At 50.2% G+C, this 16,061-nt stretch overlaps 1 long non-coding RNA gene across 1 annotated transcript; it reads right to left on the reverse strand.

Moving 5' to 3' along the window:
* Positions 1-2,686: 2,686 nt before the first annotated feature.
* On the reverse strand, positions 2,687-15,294 carry LOC119621868 (uncharacterized). Its single transcript, XR_005238476.2, has 2 exons — positions 15,018-15,294; positions 2,687-3,186 (listed from the first exon to the last, which is right to left on the reverse strand). It is a non-coding gene; the product is annotated as an uncharacterized lncRNA (long non-coding RNA).
* Positions 15,295-16,061: the final 767 nt, after the last annotated feature.

Here is a 16,061-nt window from a genome sequence, read left to right on the forward strand (position 1 = left end):
TGGTAGGAAAACACACCAGGAGTGGATGATCCTGTTTCCCTAGTTCGAGCGCTTGGTGCACAGTGGGTGTGTGTGGCCTAATGCTGCCGGTGCACCCACTGTGTATCTGCATTTGAATAATGTGTGTGCACTCAGCTGTTTCCGCGTGGGGCCAGCGGCTTCCCGTAGACCACGGTTTCTCAACCTCAGTACTCTTGACATTTGGGGCCACATCATTTTTTGCTCTGGGGGACTGTTCTGTGCCTTGTAGGATTTTTTTTTTTTTTTTTTTGCAGGGGAGATGAGGTCTTGCTATGTTGCCCAGGCTGGCCTTGGACTCCTGGCCTCAACTGATCCTCCTGCCTTGACTTCCTGAAGTGCTGGGATCACAGACTTTAGTCATCTTGCCCAGTCCCTTGTAGGACATTAAGCGTCCCTGAACTGGACCCACTAAATGTCAGGAGTACCCCTGCCCCCAATTTTTTTTTTTTTTTTTTTTTCTTGAGATGGAGTCTCACTCTGTTGCCCAGGCTGGAGTGAGGTGGAATGATCTTGGCTCACTGCAACCTCTGCCTCCCAGGTTCAAGTGATTCCCCCACCTCAGCCTCTCGAGTAGCTGGGATTACAGGCACTCACCACCACACCTGGTTAATTTTTGTATTTTCAGTAGAGACGGGGTTTTCGCCATGTTGGCCACGCTGGTCTCAAACTCCTCACTTCAAGTGATCCGCCCACTTTGGTCTCCCAAGTGCTGGGATTACAAGTGTGAGTTACTGTGTCTGGCCCCCTGCCCCAATTTTACAGCCAGAAATACCTTCAGACATTGCCAAATGTCTCCTGGGGGACGGAGTCACCCTCATTGAGATCCATAGCTGTATATACTTCTGGGAGGTACACATACAGGTCAGAAACATACCCTGATACAGAGTTGGAGGGCAAGTGGTTTATTTGGGAAATGAACACAGGAAACCTGGGGAGGGGAGAAAAGAGATGACAAGGGATATCAGACAGGTTGTCACTGTGGAAAACTGGAGCCTGACCCCTCCAGGGATCTCTGGGAGACTGTGGATTAGGCATCTGCTGGGGAGGGAGCTGGGGTATTTATCCACCAAGTCATTCCATCTCTGGCTCAGGGCTACTCCCAGGGATGTTAATTTCCCCCACTTCTGTCTCCTGTTCCAGTACACTGAAGTGATCAGGTCCCAGATGTGGCCAGGGTCCAGCAGGACATCTCTGCAGCGGTTTCTCTTCCTTTTGGGGCGGCTCTTCCTGGGGGTCTCTTTGGGCTGTGCAAGCCGGGCTGTGTGAGCCCACCCGGATGTCTGCAGCCGGCTGTGTGTATATTTGGTGTGCCAGTGTGTGTTTATCTGCCGTGCATGTGTTTGCGTCTGTATTTATCTGGCACGAGTGTGCTTGTCTTTGTTTTCCCTTCTGCTCCGTCTCCACGAATGTGGGGGAAACTTCTGTTTTTAATCAGGGGCTAGGGAACTGTCTTACTGCCGCATTAGCAACTGTGTTATTAATGAGGCCGATCAGAAGTGATTTTTCATACTTGCCCCGAGGTCTAAGTCAAGGCACCATGCCTGAAGTCCTCCCAGAGGGTAGCCTCAAAGCCCTGCCGGCTTCTTGTATGCCCAAGAGGGAAACTGAGGCACAGTGAGGGAAAGGGAGTTAACACCTATTGGAAACTGATTACCTGCAAAGCATTTCACATGCACAAATGCTTAATGAGTTCTTATGCCTACTACATATAAGGAAAGAAATTCATGTTCTCATTTACTGATGAGGAAGCTGAGGCTGGGGTGAGGTCCAGAGCTCTTGTGGAAGCTGATGGCTCTGGAGTCTCCAACACCCATTTCTTTGTTCCTTTCAAATGGCAACCATTCTTGTGTGGGGAGGGGACAGAGCAGAGCAGGGTATCATTCTGCTGCCCAGGCTGGAGTGCGGTGGCACAGTCTCAGCTCACTGCAACCTCTGCCTCCTGCCTCCTGGGTTCAAGAGATTCTCCTGCCTCAGCCTCCCAAGTAGCTGGGCTTAGAGGTGCGCGCCACCATGCCTGGCTAATTTTTGTATTTTTGGTAGACACAAGGTTTCACCATGTTGACCAGGCTGGTCTCTGTCACACGCGTCCATGTGAAGACAGTCCACCAAACAGGATTTGTGTGAGCAATAAAGCTTTTTAATCACCTGGGTGCAGGCGGGCTGAGTCTGAAAAGAGAGTCAGCAAAGGGTGGTGGGATTATCATTAGTTCTTATAGGTTTGGGATAGGTGGTGGAGTTAGGAGCAGTTTTTTTTTTCCTGGAGTGCAGTGGTGCCATCTCAGCTCACTGCAAGCTCCACCTCCCAGGTTCACGCCATTCTCCTGCCTCAGCCTCCTGAGTAGCTGGGACTACAGGCGCCCGCCACCACGCCTGGTTAATTTTTTGTATTTTTAGTAGAGACGGGGTTTCACCGTGTTAGCCAGGATGGTCTCCATCTCCTGACCTTGTGATCCACCCGCCTCGGCCTCCCAAAGTGCTGGAATTATAGGCGTGAGCCACCGCGCCTGGCCAGGAGCAATCTTTTTGCAGGCAGGGGGTGGATTGTACAAAGTACATTCTCAAGGTGGGCGGGGAGAATATTACAATGTACCTTCTCAAGGGTGGGGAGGGTGTATGGTACAAACTACATTCATAAGGGCGGGGGAATATCACAAAGTACTTTATCGCAAGTGCAGGGAGGGTGTATTTCACAAGGACATTGATCAGTTAGGGTTGGGCCAGAACAAATCACAATGGTGGAATGTCATCAGTTAAGGCAGGAACTGGCTATTTTCACTTCTTTTGTGGATCTTCAGTTGCTTTAGGCCATCTGGATGTTTACTTGCAGGTCACAGGGGATATGATGGCTTAGCTAGGGCTCAGAGGCCTGACAAGTCTCGAACTCCTGACCTCAAGTGATCCGCCTGCCTTGGCCTCCCAAAGTGCTGGGATTACAGGCATGAACCACTGTGCCTGGCCTCAGATGGCAACCATTCTTAAAGCTGTCCAGGACTGTTGGTGCTCAGCAGTGCCTCAGTTTCCCCTTCTGGTCACCATGAGTCCTTCCTAGCTGGCTCTGGGCAAACCAGCCCTCGGGCGTCTGAAGAGTCCCTGCTGCTTGGCAGGGTGCTGGGGTTCTTGTACTTTCCTCCTGTGGATGTTCCAGGCCCAGGGGCCTGGCTGGCTCTGTGAACACAGATATTAATTAGCATTCATTAATAACCCCTGTGCGGTGAGAGTGGCTCTGGTGGATCCTCGGGCTCTGAAATACCTAGAAGCTGACTCAGGTCCCCAGAGCGTGGCAGTTGCTGCCTGGGCCAAGAGCAGGGCCTATGTGTAGTCCCATCTGAAATGTCTTTTTTCTTTTTTTTTTTTTGAGATGGGGCGGGGGGTGTCTCATGTTGCCCAGGCCGGTCTTGAACTCCTGACCTTGTGATCTGCCCGCCTCAGCCTCTCAAAGTGCTGGGATTACAGGTGTGAGCCACCACGCCTGGCCTACCTGGAAGGTCTTAACCAGTCAGGGCTTCTCCCTTGCCCAGTCCTGGGGGAATAGGCTGCAGTCCCTGTTTCTCCCTGTGGCTATGGAACATTTGTGCTGAAAGAGACCCTCACTCCACCGCCCAGGAGATGGAGCCCGTGGTCCCCCAGAGAGTCCCATGGTCAGTTCCCAAGGCTCACGTCCCTGCTCTGGCACCCACCTGACCTCAGGCAAGTTGCTTACTTGCTCCTTGCCTCCGTTTCCTCATCTATAACATGAAGGTATTTTCTGCCTTGCAAGGTTGTTGGAATACATAAATGACCATCTGTGTTTCATGTCACATACACGTAAGGGCTCAGCAGCCACTGAGACCAGCTCTGCCTCTTACTAGCTGTGTGATCTGCTCACAGAGAATCCATGTACCTGGGTATCAGTTTTCTGTCTGTAAAATGGGGCTGTCGACCAGGCGCGGTGGCTCACGCCTGTAATCTCAGCACTTTGGGAGGCCAAGGCAGGCTGATCACCAGAGGTCAGGAGTTGGAGACCAGCCTGGCCAACATGGCGAAACCCCGTCTCTATTAAAAATACAAAAATTAGCCAGGTGTAGTGGCATTTGCCTGTAGTCTCAGCTACTCAGGAGGCTGAGGCAAGAGAATCGCTTGAACCCGGGAGGCAGAAGTTGCAGTGAGCTGAGATTGCGCCATTTCACTCCAGCCTGGGTGACAGAGTGAGACTGTGTCTTGAAAAAAAAAAAAAAAAAAAAAGATAAAAGATATGTTGATTCTGGTGCGGTGGCTCATGCCTGTTTCCAGGCTATAATTTGAATTTCGAGAGGCTGAGGCAGAAGGATTGCTTGAGGCCAGGAGTTTGCGGTTGGTCTGGGCAACATAGCAAGACCCTATCTCTATTAAAAACAAAGACAAAAAACAAAAAACAGAAGGCTGAGTGTAGTGGCTCATGCCTGTAATCCCAGCATTTTGGGAGGCTGAGGTGGGTAGATTGCTTGAGGTCAGGAGTTTGAGACCAGCCTAGGCAACATGGTGAAACCCCATCTCTACCAAAAATACAAAAATTAGCCGGGCATGGTGGCGTGCATGAGGCTAAGGCACAAGAATTACTTGAACCCAGGAGGCAGAGGTTGCAGCGAGTGGAGATCATGCCACTGCATTCCGGCCTAAGCAACAGAGCGAGACCGTCTCAAAAAAAAAAAAAATATTGGCCAGGCGCAGTGGCTCACGCCTGTAATCCCAGCACTTTGGGAGGCCGAGGTGGGCGGATCACCTGAGGTCAGGAGATTGAGACCATGGTGAAACCCCGTCTCTACCAAAAATACAAAAAATTAGTCAGGTGCGGTGGCGGGCGCCTGTAGTCCCAGCTACTCAGAAGGCTGAGGCAGGAGAATGGCGTGAACCCGGGAGGCGGAGCTTTCAGTGAGCCGAGAGATTGTGCCACTGCACTCCAGCCTAGGTGACAGAGTGACTCTTGTCTCAAAAAAAAAAAAAAATATATATATATATATATATATGTTGAAGTCCTGACCCTCAGTTCTCCTGAATGAATTATTTGGAAACAGGGTCTTTGCAGATGTAATCAGTTAAATTAATATGAGGTCACATTGGATTAGGGTGGACCCTAAATCCAATATGACTGGTGTCTTTATTTATTTATTTATTTATTTTATTTATTTATTTTTTTTTTTTTGAGACGGAGTCTCGCTCTGTCGCCCAGGCTGGAGTGCAGTGGCGCAATCTCAGCTCACTGCAAGCTCTGCCTCCCGGGTTCACGCCATTCTCCTGCCTCAGCCTCCCAAGTAGCTGGGACTACAGGCGCCCGCCACCTCGCCCGGCTAATTTTTTCTGTTTTTAGTAGAGACGGGGTTTCACCATGGTCTCGATCTCCTGACCTTGTGATCCGCCCGCCTCGGCCTCCCAAAGTGCTGGGATTACAGGCGTGAGCCACCGCGCCCGGCCTTTATTTATTTATTTATTTAATTTTGTTTTTAGACAGGGTCTTGCCCTGTTGCCCAGGCTGGAGTGCAGTGGTGCAATCATAGCTCACTGCAGCCTCAACCTCCAGGGCTCAGGGGATCCTCCCACCTTAGTCTCCCAAGTAGCTAAGACTACAGGTGAGCACCACCATGCTTGGCTAATTTTGTATATTTTTTTGTAGAGACAGGGTTTTGCTATGTTGCCCAGGCTGGTCTTGAACCCTTGGGCTCAAGCAATCCTCCCACTTTGGCCTCCAAAAGTGCTGGGATTACGTGTGTGAACTACTGTACCTGGCTGCACTTCACTTATTTATTTATTTATTTATTTTTGAGACAGAGTCTCACACTGTCGCCTCGTCCAGGCTAGAGTGCAGTGGTGCAATCTTTGCTCACTGCAACCTCTGCCTCCCGGGTTCAAGCGATTCTCCTGTCTCAGCCTCCTGAGTAGCTGGGACTACAAGCGCATACCACCAAGCCCAGCTAATTTTTGTATTTTTAGTAGAGATGGGGTTTCACCATGTTGGCCGGGATGGCCTCGAACTCCTGACTTCAAGTGATCCACCTGCCTCAGCCTCCCAAAGTGCTGGGATTACAGACATGAGCCACTGCACACGGCCTGCACTTCACATTTTAATGCTCTCTGCCAAGCTGCTCCCCAAAAGTGCTATGCAGGTTACACTCCCTTCCAAATGGAACCTTTCTAAGAATTTATTTCAGATATAGGTCATAGCTGCCCAGCGATGCTGCCTTCTGGTCATAATAGTGGTTTTGTCCAGAGTGAGAGAGGTGCGGAGGCTTTCTTTATTTTGTTTTATTTTATTTTTTAAGAGATGGGGTCTCTGTCAGCCAGGCTGGAGTACAGTGGTGCGATCATAGCTCACTGCAGCCTCAAACTCCTGGGCTCAAGTGATCCTCCCACCTCAGCCTCCCAAACAGCTGGGCCTACAGGCATGCACTACCATGCTCAGCTAATTTTTTTTTTTTAAGAGATGGGATCTCACTATGATGCCCAGGCTGGTCTTTTTTTTTGACGTGGAGTCTCGCTTTGTTGCCCAGACTGGAGTGCGGTGACAGGATCTCGGCTCACTGCAGCCTCTGCTTCCTGGGTTCAAGTGATTCTCCTGCCTCAGCTTCCCAACTAGCTGGGAATACAGGCATGAGCCACCATGCCCAGCTAATTTTTGTATTTTTAGTAGAGGTGGGGTTTCACCATGTTGGCCAGGCTGGTCTTGAACTCCTGGCCTCAAATGATGCTCCTGCCTCTGCCTCGCAAAGCACTGGATTATGGGCATGAGCCACCATGCCTGGCCTTGCAGAGGCTTTCTTAACCTGTTCCTTGGGTGTTGAGTCCCTCTCTGAGATGTGGTTTGCCTGAACTCCAAAGGGCCTGGGAGATCTAGGATATGGTTGATCCGAGAGATGATCTCAGTAAACATGGGTAGGGTAGAAGGGGAGTGAGGAAGGGAAGGGCAGGTAGCCAATGAAGGGTGTTTATGAGCCAGTTTCCACTGTGGGCAATTCAATTGTGCTGGAGAATGCTGAAACCAAATAGAACACACTCCAAGGGTTCCCACCTAGGGGCGAGGAAACTGGGATATTTATCCACCCATTCCCATCAGCCATTGCTCAAGGACTGCTCCAAGAGAGTGTTTCTTCTCCAGAACTTTCCACCCACTCAGCAGCCAGAGCCACTTCTGGGGAGCTGGTTAGAAGCTGTGGGGTTAGCGTGCCCAGGAGTGCTTAGGGGACATGAGTGGGTGTTGACATTCTGGGGAGGGGGAGACAGAGGATAAAAAGAACGAATAAAGCACAGACCATGTTCAAAGGGGGGCTGGCACAGTGGCTCACACTTGTAATCCCAGCACTTTGGGAGGCCGAGGCAGGTGGATCACTTGGGATCAGGAGTTTGAGACCACCCTGGCCAACCTGGTGAAACCCCCTCTTTACTAAAAAAAATATATAAAAATTAGCCAGGTGGTGGTGCATGCCTGTAATCCTAGCTACTCAGGAGGCCGAGGTGGGAGAATCAGTTGAACCCGAGAGGCAGAGGTTGCAGTGAGCCAAGATCACGCCCCTGCACCCCAGCCGGGGCGACAGAGTAAGACTCTGTCTCAACAAAACAAAACAAAACAAAACAACAAAAAGGGGTTAGTGTTGGGGGAAAAAAAGAAAATTAGACCAGGCCAAGATAAGGTGAAGAGGCTGTGGGGGAAGGTTCCTAGCATCCAACTTGGCACCCAGGAGGCAACAATACATGTTCTGTTGCTTTTCTCTGGTCCATGGGGTGAAGTGGGGAGAGAGAGAGAGAGAGAGAGAATGCCCTGGTGTAGTGGGAGCCTGGGCGGGGGAGGAGGAAAGTGGGGAGGGAGCCAGTGTTAATGATGCTGAAAAGTAATCGGCCCTTCTCTCTGGGAGGCAGTGGAACTCTAATTAGAATGAAAATGTAGTTTAATGAGGATGAAAACGGTAATTGTGCCAGGCAGCGCAGTTCAGAAGTGTCGCTTTCTCTTGGGGCACCTTGCCGGGCTCTGAGGCTCTGGGCATGGGTGAGAAGGACTCAGGGCTGGGAAGGCAAGGGATTATCAGTGCCTCAGTTTCCCCCCAAAGGGTCCTCCTGCTGGCATGGGGTAAAGAGCCTGTGCAGAGCCCCGCCTGCCCCTGGGGTTGGTTCCAGGTGCCCAGAGCCACGTTTTTCCATCCCACACTTTATTCCTAATAATAATACAACCATCCGTGGAACCATATCAGTGATGCCGTTTATTGAGTACCTACTATGTGCCAGGTAACATTCTAACCCCTTCACACCCCTTAAAATTATTCTCATTTTACAGATGAGAACACTGAGGCACAGATAAACCCACAGACCCTGGTAGGGATATTTTAAGGAGTGGGTGAGGGCCGGGTGTGGTGGCTCACACCTGTAATCCCAGCACTTTGGGAGGCCGAGGCAGATGGATCACTTGAGGTCAGGAGTTAGAGACCAGCATGGCAAAACCCTATCTCTACTAAAAATAGAAAAATTAGCCAGATTAGTGGTGCATGCTTGTAATCCCAGCTACTCGGGAGGCTGAAGCAGGAGAATCGCTTGAACTCGGGAGGCGGAGGTTGCAGTGATCTGAGATTGTGCCACTGCATTCCAGCCTGGATGACAAAGAAGGACTCCATCTCCAAAAAAAAAAAAAAAAAAGTGGGTGAGGAGAAAGGTGGAATATGGTAGCCAGGTGCCTCCTTCTTTCTTTTTTTATTTTCTTTTCCTTTCTTTCTTTCTTTTTTTTTTTTTTTTTTTTTTTTGAGACAGAGTCTTGCTCTGTTGCCTAGGCTGGAGTGCAGTGGTGTGATCTTGGCTCACTGCAACCTTTGCCTGCTGAGTTCAAGCGATTCTCGTGCCTCAGCTTCCTGAGTAGCTGGGATTACAGGCATACACCACCACACCCGGCTGATTTTTGTGTTTTTAGTAGAGATGGGGTTTTGCCATGTTGGTCAGGCTGGTCTCGAATTCCTGGCCTCAAGTGATTTGCCTGCTTCGGCCTCCCAAAGTGCTGAGATTACAGGAGTGAGTCACTGTGCCCGGCCATCCTCTTTCTTTAACCAGGTGGGTGCTGGGGGCATGAAGGAATCTCCAGCCATCGAGGCCAGGGGATCTTCTCCCTCCTCCTCCCCCTGGCCCAGGTTCCTCACTGTTTCCGCACTTCACTTCTCTGTAAAGCTCTAATCACGCCTCTCCACTCGAAGGTGGGCGTGGCTAGATGAGAGGGTGTGGTTTATGTACAGTGGGCATGGTTTGACACACAGTGGGCGTGGCTTGAAGCACATTCTGCGTGGCCGAATTTACCAACCCATTTTAACTTGGAGGAATCAGAAACTGGAGCCATAGCAGTGAACTACAGGACCCAGACACAAAGCTGTGGCTTCTGGCTCCAGGGCCTGAGCTTTCTTGCCATGGAAAGCTGAAGGGTACTTCAAGTGTTCTGGGTAAGACTAAGGTTCATAAGACCTCAAAGTCTCTGCTTTTGTTTCTGGAGGAACCACCAATAAAATGCAACCTACAATGAGGCCTAGACAGAAAAGCAATGTTCATTGAGGCCAGCTGGGCAATAAAAGGAGCTCTAGCTGGACTTTTAAGGGAGTCTCTGATCAGAGGAGATTGCCAGCCTGGGCAACATAGTGAGACCCCATCTCTATAAAAATAATTTTTAAAAAATTGGCTGGGCGCGGTGGCTCAAGCCTGTAATCCCAGCACTTTGGGAGGCCGAGACGGGCGGATCACGAGGTCAGGAGATCGAGACCATCCTGGCTAACACGGTGAAACACCATCTCTACCAAAAAAATACAAAAAATTAGCCGGGCGAGGTGGTGGGCGCCTGTAGTCCCAGCTACTCGGGAGGCTGAGGCAGGAGAATGGCCTAAACCCGGGCGGCGGAGTTTGCGATGAGCTGAGATCCGGCCACTGCACTCCAGTCTGGGCGACAGAGCGAGACTCCGTCTCCAAAAAAAAAAAAAAAAAAAAAAAAAAAAATTATCTGGGCATAGTGGCATGCACCTTTAGTCCTAGCTACTCAGGAGACTGAGGCAGGAGGATGGCTTGAGCCCAGGAGGTTGAGACTGCAGTGATTGCAGTGAGCTATGATGGTGCCACTGTATTCCAGCCTGGGCAACAGAGTAATGCTCTGTCTCAAGAAAGAAAAGGAAAATAAAAGATCAGGGGAGCTTAGATTGTTTGCCATGTATATGGCAGACAAATCATTAAGAGCCTTAATATACAAAAAGCATACATGAATCAATAATAAAAAAAGACAAACATCCCAAATGTGAAATTGGCATAGGTCTTGAATAGGGGGTTCATAAAGGAATGAGAGAGCTTAACAAACCTCTGTAAAGATGCTCAATCTGACCTTTCAGCTGAAGAATCACTTTTGCTTGTCAAGCTTATGAGTGTGTGTGAAGTTTTGGGACTGCACACTTGAGTGCGGTCATGGTAGTTTAAATTGACACAACTTTTTTTTGAGACAGGGTCTCACTATGTCACCCATGCTGGAGTGCAGTGGCACAGTCATGGCTCACTGCAGCCTCAACCTCCTAAGCTTAAGGAATCCTCCCACCTCAGCCTGCCAAATAGCTGACTACAGGTACACGTCACCACACCCAGCTAATTTTTAAAAAACTTTTTGTAGAGATGGGGTCTCACAACTTGCCCAGGCTGGTCTCAAACTCCTGAGCTCAAGTGATCCTCCCTCCTCGGCCACCCAAAGTGCTAGGATTACAGATGTGAGCCACCATGTCCGGCCACGATACAACTTTTTTGGGAGGGCGTTCTAGATATTAGTATTAAACTTTTAAGTGTGTGGATTCTCTGACCCAGCAAATCCACCTCTAGGAACTTATGTCAGGGAGATAATCAGTCAAATAGGCAGAGAACTATAAAGAATAGGCCAGGAGCGGTGGCTCACGCCTGTAATCCCAGCACTTTGGGAGGCTAAGGCAGGCGGATCACCTGAGGTCAGGAGTTCGAGACCAGCCTGGCCAACATGGTGAAACCCCATCTCTACTAAAAATACAAAAATTAGCCAGGCATGGTGGCGGGCACCTGTAATCCCAGCTACTCGGGAGGCTGAGGCAGGAGAATTGCTTGTACCTGGGAGGCAGAGGTTGCAGTGAGCCGAGATTACACTCCAGCCTGGGGGACAAGAGCGAGACTTCGTCTCAAAAAAAAGAAAAGAGGCCGGGCGCGGTGGCTCAAGCCTGTAATCCCAGCACTTTGGGAGGCCGAGGCAGGCGGATCACGAGGTCAGGAGATCGAGACCATCCTGGCTAATGTGGTGAAACCCCGTCTCTACTAAAAATACAAAAAATTAGCCGGGCGTGGTGGCAGGCGCCTGTAGTCCCAGCTACTCAGGAGGCTGAGGTGGGAGAATGGCGTGAACCCGGGAGGCGGAGCTTGCAGTGAGCCGAGATCGCACCACTGCACTCCAACCTGAGTGACAGAGCCAGCTCCGTCTCAAAAAAAAAAAAAAAAAAAAAAAGAGGCTGGAAACAATGGAGGTACCTGGGCTCTGGGGACTGGCTACATGCATAGTAGAAAATGAAAGTGAGCTGGGCATGGTGGCTCATGCCTGGAATCCCAGCACTTTGGGAGGCCCAGGTGGGAGGATCGCCTGAGCCCAGGAGTTCAAGACCAGCCTAGGCAATGTAGCCAGATCTCAACTCTACAAAAACTAAAAAAAATTAGCCAGGCATGGTAGCACACGTCAGTACTCCCAGCTACTTGGGAGGCTGAGGGGGGAGGATTGCTTGAGCCCAAGGAAGTGGAGGCTGCAGTGAGCTGCGTATTGCACCACTGCACTCCAACCTGGGTGACAGAATAAGACCCTGTCTCAACAAAGAAAAGAAAATTAAAAGCTGGGCACGATGGCTCACACCTGTAATCTCCGCACTTTGGGAGGCTGAGGCGGGCAGATCACTTGAGGTCACGAGTTCCAGACTAGCCTGGCTAACATGGTGAAACCCTGTCTCTACTAAAAATACAAAAATTAGCTGGGTGTTATGGTGGATGCCTATAATCCCAGCTACTTGGGAGGCTGAGGCAGGAGAATCGCTTGAACCCAGGAGGTGAAAGTTGCAATGAGCTGAGATCCCACCACTGCACTCCAGCCTGGGTGATAAGGTGGCTCAGTCTCAAAAAAAAAAAAGAAAAGAAAAGAAAATTCAAGTGCTAAAACTTATATTCATTGACACAGCGTGACCTCTGTGATATATTAATTGAAAAAAAAAGAAAACCAATTTCAAACATCATAACCACATCTTTCAAGTACTTTGATCGTGAATCAAAGAATTAATTTTTTACATTACAATGTAGGTCTTCTACCCAGGTTTGGAACTAAAACAAAAGTTTCAGGAAGTCATAGTCATACGTCTACTGTGCAGTGGGTTCTGATATTTTCTAGTCTCTTTTGTTCCATTTTAAAAGGCTGGTCATTTTCGCAATTACAGTATTTTTCTCTTTAAGGTTCTGGTTAATGTAACCTAGACTCCCAGTAACAAGGATGTCCAGATAGTGACTAAGGAAAGGATGAAGGAAGACAGGGAAAGTGGTATTTCCAATCCACTAGGCTTGATTTTTTTTTTTTTAATTTTTTAGATAGAGTTTTGCTCTTGTATCCTAGGCTGGAGTGCAATGGCACGATCTTGGTTTGCTGCAAGCTCTGCCTCCTGGGTTCAAGCGATTCTCCTGCCTCGGCCTCCCAAGTAGCTGGGATTACAGGCATGCGCCACCACGCCTGGCTAATTTTTTTTCTATTTTTAGTAGAGACGGGATTTCACCATGTCAGTCAGGCTGGTCTTGAACTCCTGACCTCAGGTGATTCACCGGCCTCAGCCTTCCAAAGTGCTGGGATTACAGGTGTGAGCCACCGGGCCCGGCCCTCTAGCTTGATTTTATTTCCATTAGCAGTTGTAGTGTATATGTGTGCATCTGTCATCCCAGCACTTTGGGAGGCCAAGGCAGGCAGATCGCATAAGCCCAGGAATTTGAGACCAGCCTGGGCAACATGGCGAAACCCCATCTCTACCAAAAATACAAAAATTAGCCAGGTGTGGTGGCATGCATCTGTAGTCCCAGCTACTGGGGAGGCTGAGGTAGGAGGATCACTTGACCCCAGAAGGTTGAGGCTGCAGTGAACCATGATCAGGTGCCACTGCACTCCAGCCTGGGCAACAAAGAGAGACCCTGTCTCAAAAAAAAAAAAAAAAAAAGTGTATATGTATGAACTCGTGTATGTGTGTGTGTGTATGTTTGTGTGTGTGTTTTTGAGACACAGTCTTGCTCTGTTGCTCAGGCTGGAGTGCCTTGGTGAGATCTCAGTTACTGCAGCCTCTGCCTCCCAGGTTCAGCGATTCTCCTTCCTCAGCCTCTTGAGTAGGTGGGACTATAGGCGCACCACCAAGCCCAGCTTTTTTTTTTTTTTTTTTTTTTTTGAGGCAGAGTCTCGCTCTGTGGCCCAGGCTGGAGTGCAGTGGCCAGATCTCGGCTCACTGCAAGCTCCGCCTCCCGGGTTTACGCCATTCTCCTGCCTCAGCCTCCCGAGTAGCTGGGACTACAGGCGCCCGCCACCTCGCCCGGCTAGTTTTTTGTATTTTTTAGTAGAGACGGGGTTTCACTGTGTTAACCAGGATGGTCTCGATCTCCTGACCTCGTGATCCGCCCGTCTCGGCCTCCCAAAGTGCTGGGATTACAGGCTTGAGCCACCGCGCCCGGCCTTTTTTTTTTTTTTTTTTTTTTTTTTTTTTTTTAAGTAGAGGTGGTGTTTCACCATGTTGGCCAGGGTGGTTTCGAACTCTGACCTCAGGTGATCCACCAGCCTCCGTCTCCTAAAGTGTTGGGATTACAGGCATGAGCCACCACGCCCAGCCAGTGCGTGTGTCTTTGTGTGTCTTTGCATATTGTGTGTATGACCAGGCTGAGACCCGTGAGGGATTTGCTTCAGGCTGGCTTTGGGTATATCACTTTTTTGTGTGCGTAGCGACAGGGTCTCACTTTGCCACCTAGGCTGGTCTCGAACTCCTTGCTTCAAGCAATCCTCCCACCTCGGCCTCCCGAAGTGCTGGGATGACAGGTGTGAGCCACCATGCTGGAGCCTTGGGTGCATAATTTAAGAGGGTATCAAAAAACTTAGTCATTGAGATAAATATTTTAATGCAATATAATTTTAAAAATTAAGCCTGGGTGCAGTGGTTCACACCTGTAATCCTAGCTCTTTGGGGGACTGAGGCGGGTGGGTCATCTGAGGTCAGGAGTTTAAGACCAGGCTGGCCAACGTGGTAAAACCTTGTCTCTACTAAAAATACAAAAATTAGACAGACGTGGTGGCATGCGCCTGTAATTTCAGCTACTAGGGAGGCTGAGGCATGAGAATCGCTTGAACCCAGGAGGCAGAGGTTTCAGTGAGCCTAGATTGTGCCGCTGCACTCCAGCCTGGGTGACAGAGGGAGACCCTTTCTCAAAAAAAAAAAAAAAAAAAAAGAATGGTTCTTTTGCAGCAACATGGATAGAGCTGAAGGCCATTATCTTAAGTGAAACTAACCAGACATAGAAAGTCAAACACTGCATGTTATCACTCCTAAGTGGGTGCTGAAATCTAAGCATACATGGACATGGAGAATGAAAAGATGGACAACAGAGACTCAGAAGGGTGAGGGGATGGATGATGAGAAAATTCTTTTTCTTTTTTTCTCCCAAGACGGAGTCTTGCTCTGTCGCCCAGGCTGGAGTGCAGTGGCGTGATCTAAGCTCATCGCAACCTCCACCTCCCAGGTTCAAGCAATTCTCCTGCCTCAGCCTCCCGAGTAGCTGGGATTACAGGCGCCCGCCACCACGCCCGGGTAATGTGTATGTGTGTTTAGTAGAGACGGGGTTTCACCATGTTGGCCGGGCTGGTCAGAATTCCTGACCTCGTAATCTGCCTGCTTTGGCCTCCCAAAGTGCTGGGATTACAGGCGTGAGCCACCGCGCCCAGCCTCTTTTTATTTTATTTTTTAAATATAGTGATGGGGTCTTACCATGTTGCCCAGGCTGTTCTCAAGCTCCTGGGCTCAAGCGATCCTCCTGTCTTGCCCTCCCAAAGTGCTGGGATTGCAGGCCTGAGCCACTGCGCCTGACCCTGGTAACTCTTGAATGGGGTAAAAGTGGGCACAGACAGGCCCCACGATGGTCCAGCCTCCAAAGCGCAGCCACCTGGGTCTTACCCTCCAGCCTCCGGGACAAGGGGAATCTCAGTGGCTGAGACTTCTGGGGATGGAGGAGGAGGGGCATCCGGGGAGGGAGAGCAGAGCCCGGCGTGCGGCAGGGGAGGAGGCTCCGCCCAACTCGGGTCCCCTCCCGGGGACTGGGCTGGCGGGAAGGGCCCGGGCTGCCGGGCAGGCAGAAACGGAGCCTGGGAGTCTGCTATCGACCGCCTGGGCCGCGATAGGGAAGCTTTTAGATCTGCCCGCTCGTCCCGGAGGGGGGCAAGGGCGAGGCTCCCCCTCCCCTAAAGAGGGGAGGCCCGGGGGTTTCCTGTCACCCCCACATACCACCCAGCAGCAAGGCTTGCAGGCTAGCCTCCGAACTGAGCCCAAAATCCGGTCGCTGGAATTGGAATTACTTTTCCTGGAACTTTATTGAGGGTTAATTTACATGCGGTGAAGTCCCATGCCTGGGCGTATTATTTGCATGCACGACCCCGTGCCCCCACCCCATCAAAGTAAGGAACATTTCCATTCAGACGGCCCAGAAATCAATCTTCCTTCATCCATTCCCCACCCACAAACACTCCACTGATTTCTTTTTCTTCTCTTTTCTTTTTCTTTCTTTCTTTTTTTTTTTTTTTCAGACGGAGTCTCACTCTGTCACTCAGGCTGGAGTGCAGTGGTGCGACCTGGGCTCACTGCAAACTCCACCTCCTGGGTTCACGCCATTCTCCTGCGTCAGCCTCCCGAGTAGCTGGGACTACAGGCGCCCGCCACCATGCCCGGCTAATTGTGTGTGTGTGTGTGTGTGTTATTTAGTAGAGACGGGGTTTCACCGTGTTAGCCAGGATGGTCTCAGTCTCCTGACCTTGTGAT

The sequence above is a fragment of the Chlorocebus sabaeus genome, chromosome 6 (genome assembly GCF_047675955.1).
Source record: "Chlorocebus sabaeus isolate Y175 chromosome 6, mChlSab1.0.hap1, whole genome shotgun sequence".
Lineage (NCBI taxonomy): Eukaryota > Metazoa > Chordata > Mammalia > Primates > Cercopithecidae > Chlorocebus > Chlorocebus sabaeus.